General features: G+C 43.4%; 1 pseudogene; it reads left to right on the top strand.

Moving 5' to 3' along the window:
* The first annotated feature begins 1,816 nt into the window (after positions 1-1,816).
* LOC132691331 (peroxiredoxin-1 pseudogene) lies at positions 1,817-4,283 on the top strand (annotated as a pseudogene).
* Positions 4,284-10,834: the final 6,551 nt, after the last annotated feature.

Here is a 10,834-nt window from a genome sequence, read left to right as displayed (position 1 = left end):
ATGCTCTGTCTCTCTCTGTCTCAAAAATAAATAAACGTTAAAAAAAAAAAAAAATTGGAGCTCCCAACCTAAATTTTCTTTATCCTGTCAATTCCTTACAGATTATATTTCTTCATGTAAAATGTATGAAAGCTCTGTGGGGGATGCCCAGCTGGCTCAGTCAGAAGAGCATGTGACTCTTGATCTCTGGGAGTTCAAGCCCCACACTGGGTGTAAAGATTGCTTAAAATAAATAAATAAAATTTAAAAAGGGGTGCCTGAGTGGCTCAGTAGGTTAAACGTTCGTCTTTGGCTCAGGTCAGGATCTCACGGTTTACAAGTTTGAGCCCTGCATTGAGTTCTCTGCTGTCAGCACACAGCCTGCTTCTGATCTTCGGTCACCCTCTCTCTCTGCCCACCCCCCCACCCCTCTTGTGCTCTCTCCCTCAAACAAACAAACAAATAAACCAATAAACATTAAAAAAAAAAAAAACTTAGAAAAAAAAAGCTCTGTAGAAAACAGTATGGAGTTTCCTCAAAAAATTGAAAATAGAATCGGGGCTCCTGGGTGGCTCAGTTGGTTAAGCATCTGACTCTTGATTTCACTTCAAGTCATGATTTCCTGGTCTCCCGATTGTGAGATCAAGCTCCACATCAGACTCAGAGCTGAGCATGGAGTCTGCTTGGGATTTTCTCTCTCCCTCTCTCTCTCTGCCCCTTCCCTGCTCTCTCTCTCTAAGTAAATAAATAAACATTTTAAAAAACAAAAATAAAAATAGAATCACCATGTGATGTAGTAATTCCACTACAGGGTATTTACCCAAAGGAAATGAAAACATTAATTCAAAAAGATATATGCTCTACAATAACCAAATTATGGAAGTGTTCCAAGTGTCCACTGAGAGATGGATAAAGAAGATGTGGTATATATGCACAACAGAATATTACCCAGCCATTAAAATGAATGAAATCTTTTCATTTGCAACAACATGTATCTGGAGGGCATAATGCTAAATGGAATAAGTCAGAGAAAGACAAATACCTTATAATTTCACTCACATGTGGAATTTAAGAAACAACACAAACAAACAAAGAAAAAAAAGACACAAACAAAAAACCAGACTCTGAACTACAGAGAACAAACTAGTGGTTGCCAGAGGGGAGGTGGGGGGGACGGATTAAGAGTACACTCGTTATGATCAACACTGAGTAATGTGTAGAATTGTTGAATCACTAATTGTACACCCGAAACTAACATAATACGGTATGTTAATTATATTGGAATTAAAATTTTAAAATGCATAAAAGCTGCATGCCTTGATCATTTCTTTGGGTCTCAATTTTATGATTCGGCCTCCACGTGCATGTAATTAAGCTTTTTTTCCTTCTGTTAATCAGACTCATGTCAATTTTATTCTTAAGTCACCTAGAAGAATTTTGAAGAATAAAGAAAAATTTTCCCTCCCCAACTGTTGGAATCATAAGGTTTGTAGACTTTTCAGTTGGCTTTATTTATGTATGTATGTATGTATGTATGTATGTATTTATGTATTTATTTATGACTTCTTTTATTAATATAATTTAAGATTTCTCCATGGCTTTTTGTGGCTTCTTGTTTGCTTGGTTTTTTTTTTGGGGGGGGGGCACTGAATAATATTCTACCGTCTGGATGTACCATCATCTAACTATCCACTCACCCCTGAAGGGCATTTTAGTTGCTTCCAAGTGTTGGCAATTATGAATAAGGCTGCTATAACCATTCGTGTTCAGGTTTTTGTGTACATTTAAGTTTTCAAGACCTTTGGGTAAATAAATACCAAGGAGCATAGTTGCTGGAATGGATGGTAAGAGTATGTTTAGTTTTGTAAGAAGTTGTCAAGCTGGCTTGCATGCCACCAGCAGTGAGGGCTCCTATTGCTCCAGGGTGTCATCAGCATGTGGTGGGGTCATTTGGCCATTTTAACAGAAGTGTACCTCTGCATTTTATTTTATTTTATTTTTTAAGTTTATTTATTTATTTTGAGAGAGAGAGAGAGCACGAGAGGAGGAAGGCAGAAAGAGGGGGGAAGAGAGAGCATCCCAAGCTGGCTCCTGTGCTGTCAGCGTGGAGCCCAATGGGGGGCTCGAACTCATGAACTATGACATCATGACCTGAGCTGAAACCAAGAGTCGTACACTTAACCGACAGAGCCACCCAGGCACCCCTACCTCTGCATTAAGTTTTTTTATTTTTGCAGAATATTTTTTTAAATCCCAGATAACATGTCACTTCTCCTATAAATATTTCAGTCTACATCTCTGAGACATTTTTAAAGAATGACTATCATCCCATTATGTAATGATGCCTAATAAAATTCACAATAATTCCTCAATATCATCCAATGGCTAGGCCATATTTTTAAAGATATCTTTTTTACAGAGGGCACCGGAGTGGCTCAGTTGGTTAAGTGTTGGACTTCAGCTCAGGTCATGATCTCGGGGTCCGTGAGTTCAAGCCCCACTGAACTGTGCTGACAGCACAGAGCCTGGAGCCTTTTTCAGACTCTGTGTTTCCCTCTCTCTCTCTCTCTCTCTCTCTCTGCCCCTCCCTGGCTTGCACTCTGTCTCTCTCTCTCAAAAATAAGTAAACATTAAAAATAAATGTCTTTTTTACAATTAGTTCATTTGAATCAGGATCCTGGCAAAAGTCACAGTTCACATTGGGCTGTTATGTCCCTTAAGTCTCCATAACAGTCTCCCCACCCCTTTTTGTTTAGCTTTTTGAAATATAACTGTACATATTTAAAGTATACAATTTGATGATGAGTTTTGGCATATGCTGTGAAACCATCAACACAATCAAGATAAAGATAATGAACAGATCCTCTTTTCTCTAATTTGATATAATCCCATTCTATTTTGATTTTTTTTTTTTAAGACACTGGATTATTTGTCCTGTTGGAGGTCTTATGTTTTGTATTTGGTCAAATGCATCCTCACCATGTCATGTAACATGTACCTCTATCCTAGATGTGACACAAACTAGTCCTCAGATCCAGAGGCTTGATTTGATTCAGGTTCATTTTTTTTTTAGGCAAAATATTTCATATGTGATACTATTTCCTGCAACATCATATCTGGAAGCAAGAAATTCGTCAGCTCTATTAGAATACTAAGATTCAGTTAGTGTCACCCGATCCCCCATTATCAAGTTCTCCAGCAGCCTTTTTACCTTGTGGTTTTAGCACCTTAGATGACGGCTGCTCAGATCCATAACATTAGGGCAAACAACAAACATTTATGAAGCACTCCCATGTGCCAGGTACTCTGCTCAGCACTGGGGACACAAATAAATATGTTTCCTGCCCTCGGGGTGCCTGGCTGGCTCAGTTGGTAGAGCATGCAACTCTTGATCTTGGGGTTGTGAGATGAAGCCCCATGTGTGGTGTAGAGTTCACTTAAAAAAATTAAGGCGTCTTCTTCCTGATTGGTCTTTGGTGCATTCTGTCTCAGAGCTGCTGACAGCAAGAGGTCTTGAGGAAATGCCAAAACTGGGCATCCCGCCCCCAACTTCAAAGCCACGGCTGTTATGCCAGATGGCCAGTTCAAAGACATCAGTCCGTCTGACTACAAAGGAAAATACATTTTGTTCTTCTTTTACCCTCTTGACTTCACCTTTGTGTGCCCCAAGGAGACTATTGCTTTCAGTGACAGGGCAGGAGAATGTAAGAAACTTGATTGCCAAGTGATTGGTGCCTCTGTGGATTCTCATTTCTGTCACCTAAAGGGGAGCCATGCACCCAAGAAACAAGGAGGACTGGGACCCACAAACATTCCCTTGGTATCAGACCCCAAGGTACCATCACTCAGGACTATGGAGTCTTAAAGGCTAACGAAGGCATCTCGTTTAGGGGCCTCTTTATCATTGACGATGAAGGTATTCTTCGGCAGATCACCGTGAATGACCTTCCCATCGCCCTTTCTGTGGATGAGACTCTGAGAGTGGTTCAAGCCGTCCAGTTTACTGACAAGCATGAGGAAGTACGCCCAGCTGGCTGAAAGCTTGGCAGTGATAGCATCAAGCCTGATGTCCAGAAAAGCAAAAAACATTTCTCTAAGCAGAAGTGAGCACTGGCTCATTTTAGGGCCGGGCTGCAGTGGGGGGCCATGAAAACAGAATCTCTTTTGTATTATTGTCATGCTTAAAACACAAGACTTCAGACTCAGTGCAGATGTGGTACGAGACAGGACAGGCCTTTGCTTCAGGGGTTGAGGGGGCCCGCCTTTCTTCCTCTGGAGAGAATGGCCTGAGCTGTGCTACGAGGGTAGGCCAACTGATCTGTATGGTAGTGGGGCATCCCTTTGGATCTTTTGCCATTTCTATTAAACTTGAACTGAGACGATAATATAATAATAATTTTTTTTTTAATGTGTCCTGCCCTAAGAAGCTCAGAGGCAATGAGGGATGCAGACAGGTAAACATTATCCATTTATTTATTAAATATTTATTGAATGCTAACTATGTACCAGGCATTGTGCTAAATGTCCGTAATTGCAATATGTGGTATCATCAAGAAGATAGCTTGACAAGATTTGTCCAGGGTTACACAGTACAAGTGATAGAACTAGAATCTGAACCCAGGGCCACTGGCCTCCAAAGCCTCTTAATCTCCATGCTACGCTGCTAGGGTCAGGGCAGGCTTTATTTATAGGTACCATTTTAACTGAGAGGCAAACCTTGCTTAATTGAGCAACGATTGATCTGTCAAGTTGACCTGAAATTCCGGACCCCAGGGCAGCCGGGAGAAGGTGGTAAGGGCATGGCTGGAGCTGGTGATTGTTCAGCCAGGCTGGGGCTTCAGTGCATCAAGGGGTGGGGTGGGGTAATGATGAGAGCTAAAACCAGAGGGGTGGGCCCTGGTGGGGGTGGGGGGGGGTCATGTGGTTCTCCAACCTGCCTACAGAGCAGAATGTATTATACCCATTTTCCAGAAGAGGTGACTGAGGCCCAGAGAGATGAACAACCAGGTCATAGCAGAGTAGGCTTGAGGCTGGTGATCGGGCTCCAACACCAGTATGACAAAATGGTTCCCAGCATGGAACTGGCATGGATAGGTGCTCACTGCCTGAGCCTGAATCCTGCTCCTCCACCGGCTAGTTATAAGCCTTTGAAGGAGTCAAACTCTCTTTGGGTCTCAATTTTCTCATCTGCACAAACGGGGATAACAGCAGCACCTACCTGGTTGGGTGGTCATGAGAATTGGGTGAAATAACCTGGGTAAATGTGGCAGACAGGAAGTACTAAAGGAACATTAACTATTACAATTTCCACATTTCACGATGCTCAGGGTTTCCCTCAGTGCAGTCTGTGGGCAGCGGGCTCCCTCCAGCCTCTCACGCTCTCCCAGGCCTGCTGAAAGCGGGGGAGCTCCATAGCTGGCTGTGTGCCCTCTCTTTGCACCAATGTCTTTTTACCCGGTAACTCAGGAATGACAGATAAGCTGCTGCAGAACTGCTGTCCAGGCGGGCCCCACAGACCTGTCTCCCACCTTCCAGCAGAAAAGGCCCCTCGCCTCCTCTCAGAGCCAAGGACACTACCCAGAGGGGATGGAGAGAGAAAGCCCCTCCTACTCTTACCTTCACCTTTGACAAGGCCACCCTCCAGGCTCTGCCAAGGAAATCTTGTCTCTAAAATGACTCAGCTGGCCTGGAAGGATTCTTTAGTTTCCTTCTGCCTCTAAAAACCATGACTTTGGGGCACCTGGGTGGCTCAGTCGGTTAAGCATCCAACTTCAGCTTCGGCTCAGGTCATGATCTCCAGGTTTGTGAGTTCAAGCCCTGCATTGGGCTCTTTGCTGTCACCTTGAACCACCGTTTCAGATCCTCTGTCCTCCTCTCTCTCTCTGCCCCTCCCCCCTCGCACTCTCTCTCAAAAATAAACACTAAAAAAAATAAAAATGAAAATAATAAAAACAATGACTTTGAGCTTCTTGAGATAGGAAATTGGGTCATGAGCCAGGTTCACGTTTCCTTCTTTTGAGGCCAGGGGTTCTCAAGTGAGTGACATTTATGGAATGTTGATGTTGCCTTTTGCTTTCAGTTTTTAGATTTAACCTCCAGACAAAGCACAGAAGACTTAATTATAGTCACAGAACAAAATATAAGTATTATGAATAATATATAACTATTAAAAATTGGGTTGGCGTGCCTGGGTGGCTCAGTCAGTTGGGCGTCTGACTTTGGTGCAGGTCATGATCTCCATGTCAGGCTCTGTGCTGATAGATCAGAGCCCGGAGCTGCTTTGCATTCTGTGTCTCCCTCTCTCTCTGCCCCTCCCCTGCTTCTTGCACTGTCTCTCTCTCTCTCAAAAATAAACATTAAAATTTTTTTTCAAAATTGGATAAAAAAATTGGGAGTTGTTTGAGAGGGAAGCTGGGACGGTTGGGAGGACACCAAATCCTCATCTTCCCACAGATATTTCTATGAAGAGGGAAATTTGGGGTGAGTGGCAAGTGCACAATTACCCATTATATTATGTTTTGTAACATATATATATTTCTTCTTTTTTTAAATATTTATTCTTCTAAAAAAACTCAAATATTATCTCTTTAAAAGGTAAAGAAAATATAAGGGGCGCCCGACTGGCTCCGTTGATAGAGCATGTGACTCTCGATCTTGGGGTCATACGTTCATCTGGGGCATCTGGTGGCTCAGTCGGTTAAGCATCTGACTTCGGCTCAAGTCATGATCTCACGGTTTGTGCTGACAGCTCAGAGCCTGGAGCCTGCTTCAGATTCTGCTCCCTCTCTCTCTCTCTGCCCCTTCCCTGCTTGCGTTCTGTCTCTCTCTCTCTCTCTCAAAAATAAATAAACATTAAAAAAATTTACAAAAAAATTATAAAAGTAAAAAAATAAAATAAAATCTGAGCGGGGGGGGGGGGGGAACGTGCCTGGGTGGCTCAGTTAAGCAACTGACTCTTGGTTTCAGCTCAGGTTATGATCTCATGATTCGTGAGTCTGAGCCTCACGTGGGGCTCTACACTGACAGCACAGAGCCTGCTTGGGGTTCTCCGTCTCCCTCTCCCTCTGCCCCTCCCTCCCTCTCTCTCAAAAATAAACATTAAAAAAAATAAGCAAAATAAAGACAAAAAAGATTTTAAAAATCAATAAGGAAGAGCAAAAGAAAATGTAAGATATAATGAATAAAAGAAACAGATATAGGGGCGCCTGGGTGGCTCAGTCGGTTAAGCGTCCGACTTCGGCTCAGGTCACGATCTCGCGGTCCGTGAGTTCGAGCCCCGCGTCGGGCTCTGTGCTGACTGCTCAGAGCCTGGAGCCTGTTTCAGATTCTGTCTCCCTCTCTCTCTGACCCTCCCCCGTTAATGCTCTGTCTCTCTCTGTCTCAAAAATAAATAAATGTTAAAAAAAAATTAAAAAAAAAAAAGAAAGAAACAGATATAGCAAAAATAAAAAATTATTTGGTCTCTGTCTCCACAAGCTCAAACTTGTTCTGACTTGCCGAGTGTCTAACCCTTTCTAGATATATCTAAAATGGATTGAAGGGGGGCGGTGGGGTGTCAGGCATGAAAAGGATGAAGGTCTGATACACACTACTGACATGGATGAACCTTGGAAACATGGTGCTCAGACAAAGAAGCCACATAGTTTATGGTTCCATTTTTATGAAATGTCCAGGATAGGCCAACCTATTAGAGAATAGGTTAGGGGTTGCCTAGGGCTGGGCAGGACTGGGGGGTTGGAGGGAAAATTGCAAGCGACTGCTAACAGGTACCGGACTTCTTTTAGAGAGGGAAGTATATGTTCTAAACTTAGATTGCGGTGATGACGGCACAACCTTGTGAATACACTAAAAGCCACTGAACTGGATGCTTGAAATGGGTGAATTGTGTGGTTTATGAATTTTATCAGAAGAAAGCTTTCTTTTTTAAGTGGGGAGGAGAATCTTGCTAAGAGTAAGCTTAGCCGAGGGGTGAATTTTGTAGCCCTATACCTCCTACATTTTCTGTTTTACAAATGGAAAAATCCAGAAACCTTTCATCCATGTACATTTATAATGGTAACAACAACAACAACAAAAATGGCCCTCATTTATGTAATACTCATTGTGTTCCAGGTACTAGTACCAGGCACTTTTCATATTATTGACTCATGCACATCTCTGAGGAAGATACTATGCTGTCCCCTCTTGAGGATGCCAAGAGGTGAGGTGATTTTCCAAGACTAGTAAGTGGCAGAGCTGTGGCAAACCCACCACGTGCCTGGTCCTGGGCTCAGCACCAGCAACACAGAAGTCCATCTGAAGGCCATCACCCCTCCACTGTCCATGAAGAATGACTCAACCAACCTTCAGTGCTAGAGACCAATCATCCCTATTTGCCAGGGATAGTGGATGTTCCTGGAGTATAGGACCCTTGGTGTTAAAACCAGGAAAGTCCAGGGGCATCTGGGTAGCTCAGCTGGTTGAGTGCCTGAGTGTTTTGTTTTTTTTTTTAATTTTTTTAATGTTTATTTAATTTTGAGACAATGCAAGAGACAGAGTGCAAGCAGCGGAGGGGCAGACAGAGGGAGACACGGAATCTGAAGTGGGCTCCAGGTTCTGAGCTGTCAGCCCAGAGCCCGACACATGGCTTGAACTCACAAACCCATGAGATCATGACCTGAGCGAAAGTCGGACGCCTAACTGACTGAGTCACACAGGCGCCCCTCTTTTTTTTTTGTTTAATGTTTATTAACTTTTGAGAAAAAGAGCACTCACATGCAAGCAGGGGAGGGGCAGAGAAAGAGGATCTAAAGAGGGCTCAAATTCACAAACCATGAGATCCTGACCTGAGCCAAAGTCGGATGCTTAACCAACTGAGCCACCCAGGCACCTAGAGTGCCCAACTCTTGATTTGGGCTCAGGTCATAATCCCAGGGTTGTGGAATTGAGTCCTGCGTCAGGCTCTGTGCTGAGCATGGGACCTGCTTAAGATTCTCTCTCCCTCTGCCCCATGTGTCCTCTCTCTCTCTCTTTCTCTCTCTCTCTCAAAAAAAGTAAAACCAGGAAAGCCCAGGGTAAACCAGGCTCAGTTAGTCACCTTACCACAGTCAGTGAGCATGCTGACTGTCCCCTCTTGTCTTTGTGCGTGTTTGCCTGTGTATATGGACACACGTGTGCTTGTCTACTCATGGGCTCATGAAAGAAAGGGATCCATCTTGGTCCTCTCAGGGTCAGCAGTTCTCAGTGACAGTCCATGTTTTATAGGAAGGGAAAGTGAAGCTGAGAAAGACTGTGGCAAGTGGACGGAGCCTCCTGCAGGGGTGGAGACCAGCACAGAGATAAAACCTGGGCAAAGAGCAAGGTCTCCATGGCAGGAAGGAACTCCAGAGTCCAGACGGAAGATGAGAGGCCTGTAATTTTCCGGAGTGACTCTCCAACTTTTCAGGGTGCATTCATTCCTCACTCACTCATCCATCCATTCATTTGGTAAACACACATCAGGCACTTAGCATGTGCCAAGAGTTTTGCTGGTGAAGGGGGTGGCTTCCTGCCCTCAAGGAGCTTTCCATTTGGTGGAATAAATGGACAACATAACCAGATGTTTACAACCCAGGGCAATAAGCAAGAATGACATTAGTAATATTTAACAACTGGCAAACCCAGGTACCACTCAAAATAATAAACACCAGCCCTTAACACCAGAACAGGGACCCCAGGCCCTTTACCCTTTTGGTTACTGGGTAGTAGGGAGGTTTGGGGGCCATGGGGGCAGGCAGCAGGTGTGGGGAGTCCTTGAGGGCCTCAGGGAAGCAGTTGATTATGAACTAATATGAAAAAATGTCAATATAGTATCTTAGCAACTAGAATAGCTGTATCAGTGACCCTAGTTGGAGCGTGTGACTCTTGATCTTGGGGTTGGGAGTTTGAGCCTCATGGTGGGTGTACAGATTACAACAAACAAACAAACAAACAAACTTTAAAAATAATAATAATAAAAATTAAAAAGTAACTTTCTGGGGTGCCTGGCTGGGTCAGTCAGTAGAACATGAAACTCTTGATCTCAGGGTTGTGAGTTTGAGGCCCATGTTAGGTGTAGAGATTACTTAAGGTTACTTAAAAAAAAAAAAAAAAAAAAAAAAAAACCTTAAAAAAAAAAAAAGTAACTCTTCCTCTCTGGTTCCCCAGCTACTCTGTTCCTCTCCCCAAAGGCAAGTACTGTTACCATTTTTAATGTATCCTTCAGGAATAAACTACCTAATTCTACCTGTTCTATAAAGTAACCTGTGTTTTACTCAACAGCAGTTCGTGAGCACCCTATCACATCAATAAATAGAGATTTCCAATAGCATTTTAATGACTGTATACTTTTCCACTGTTAGATGCCTATAATTTTTTTTTTTAATATTTATTTTGAGAGAGAGAGCAAGCATGTGCACATGTGTGAGCAGGGGAGGGACAGAGAGAGAGAGAGAGAGAGAGAGAGAGAGAGAGAGAGAATCCCAAGTAGGCTCTGTGCCATCAGCTCAGATCCCAATGCAGGGCTCACTCTCATGTACAGTGAGATCACGACCTGAGCTGAAATCAGGAGTGGGACACTTAACTGACTGAGCCACCCAGGCACCCTGATGCCTATAATTTATTAAACTAATCCCTTTTCTGGTAGACCTGGGGGGTTTTCCAGTGATTAGTCTTATAAACAATGTTATGAGGAACTCCTTTATATATACACTTTTGATGAATCTCATGGATAGGTTTTGCCAGGGGAGTTACCGAGTCAAAGATAATGTGCATATTTCAGGGGGTTGAGCCATATATTGTGCCCACCAGCAAGAAGAGAGGGTATTGTCTTTAAGAGGTCTGGCAGCAGAACTGGTAC

This window comes from Panthera onca, chromosome E2, assembly GCF_046562875.1.
Source record: "Panthera onca isolate mPanOnc1 chromosome E2, mPanOnc1 haplotype 2, whole genome shotgun sequence".
Taxonomy (NCBI): Eukaryota; Metazoa; Chordata; class Mammalia; order Carnivora; family Felidae; genus Panthera; species Panthera onca.
This window is presented reverse-complemented; position numbering and strand designations above follow the sequence as displayed.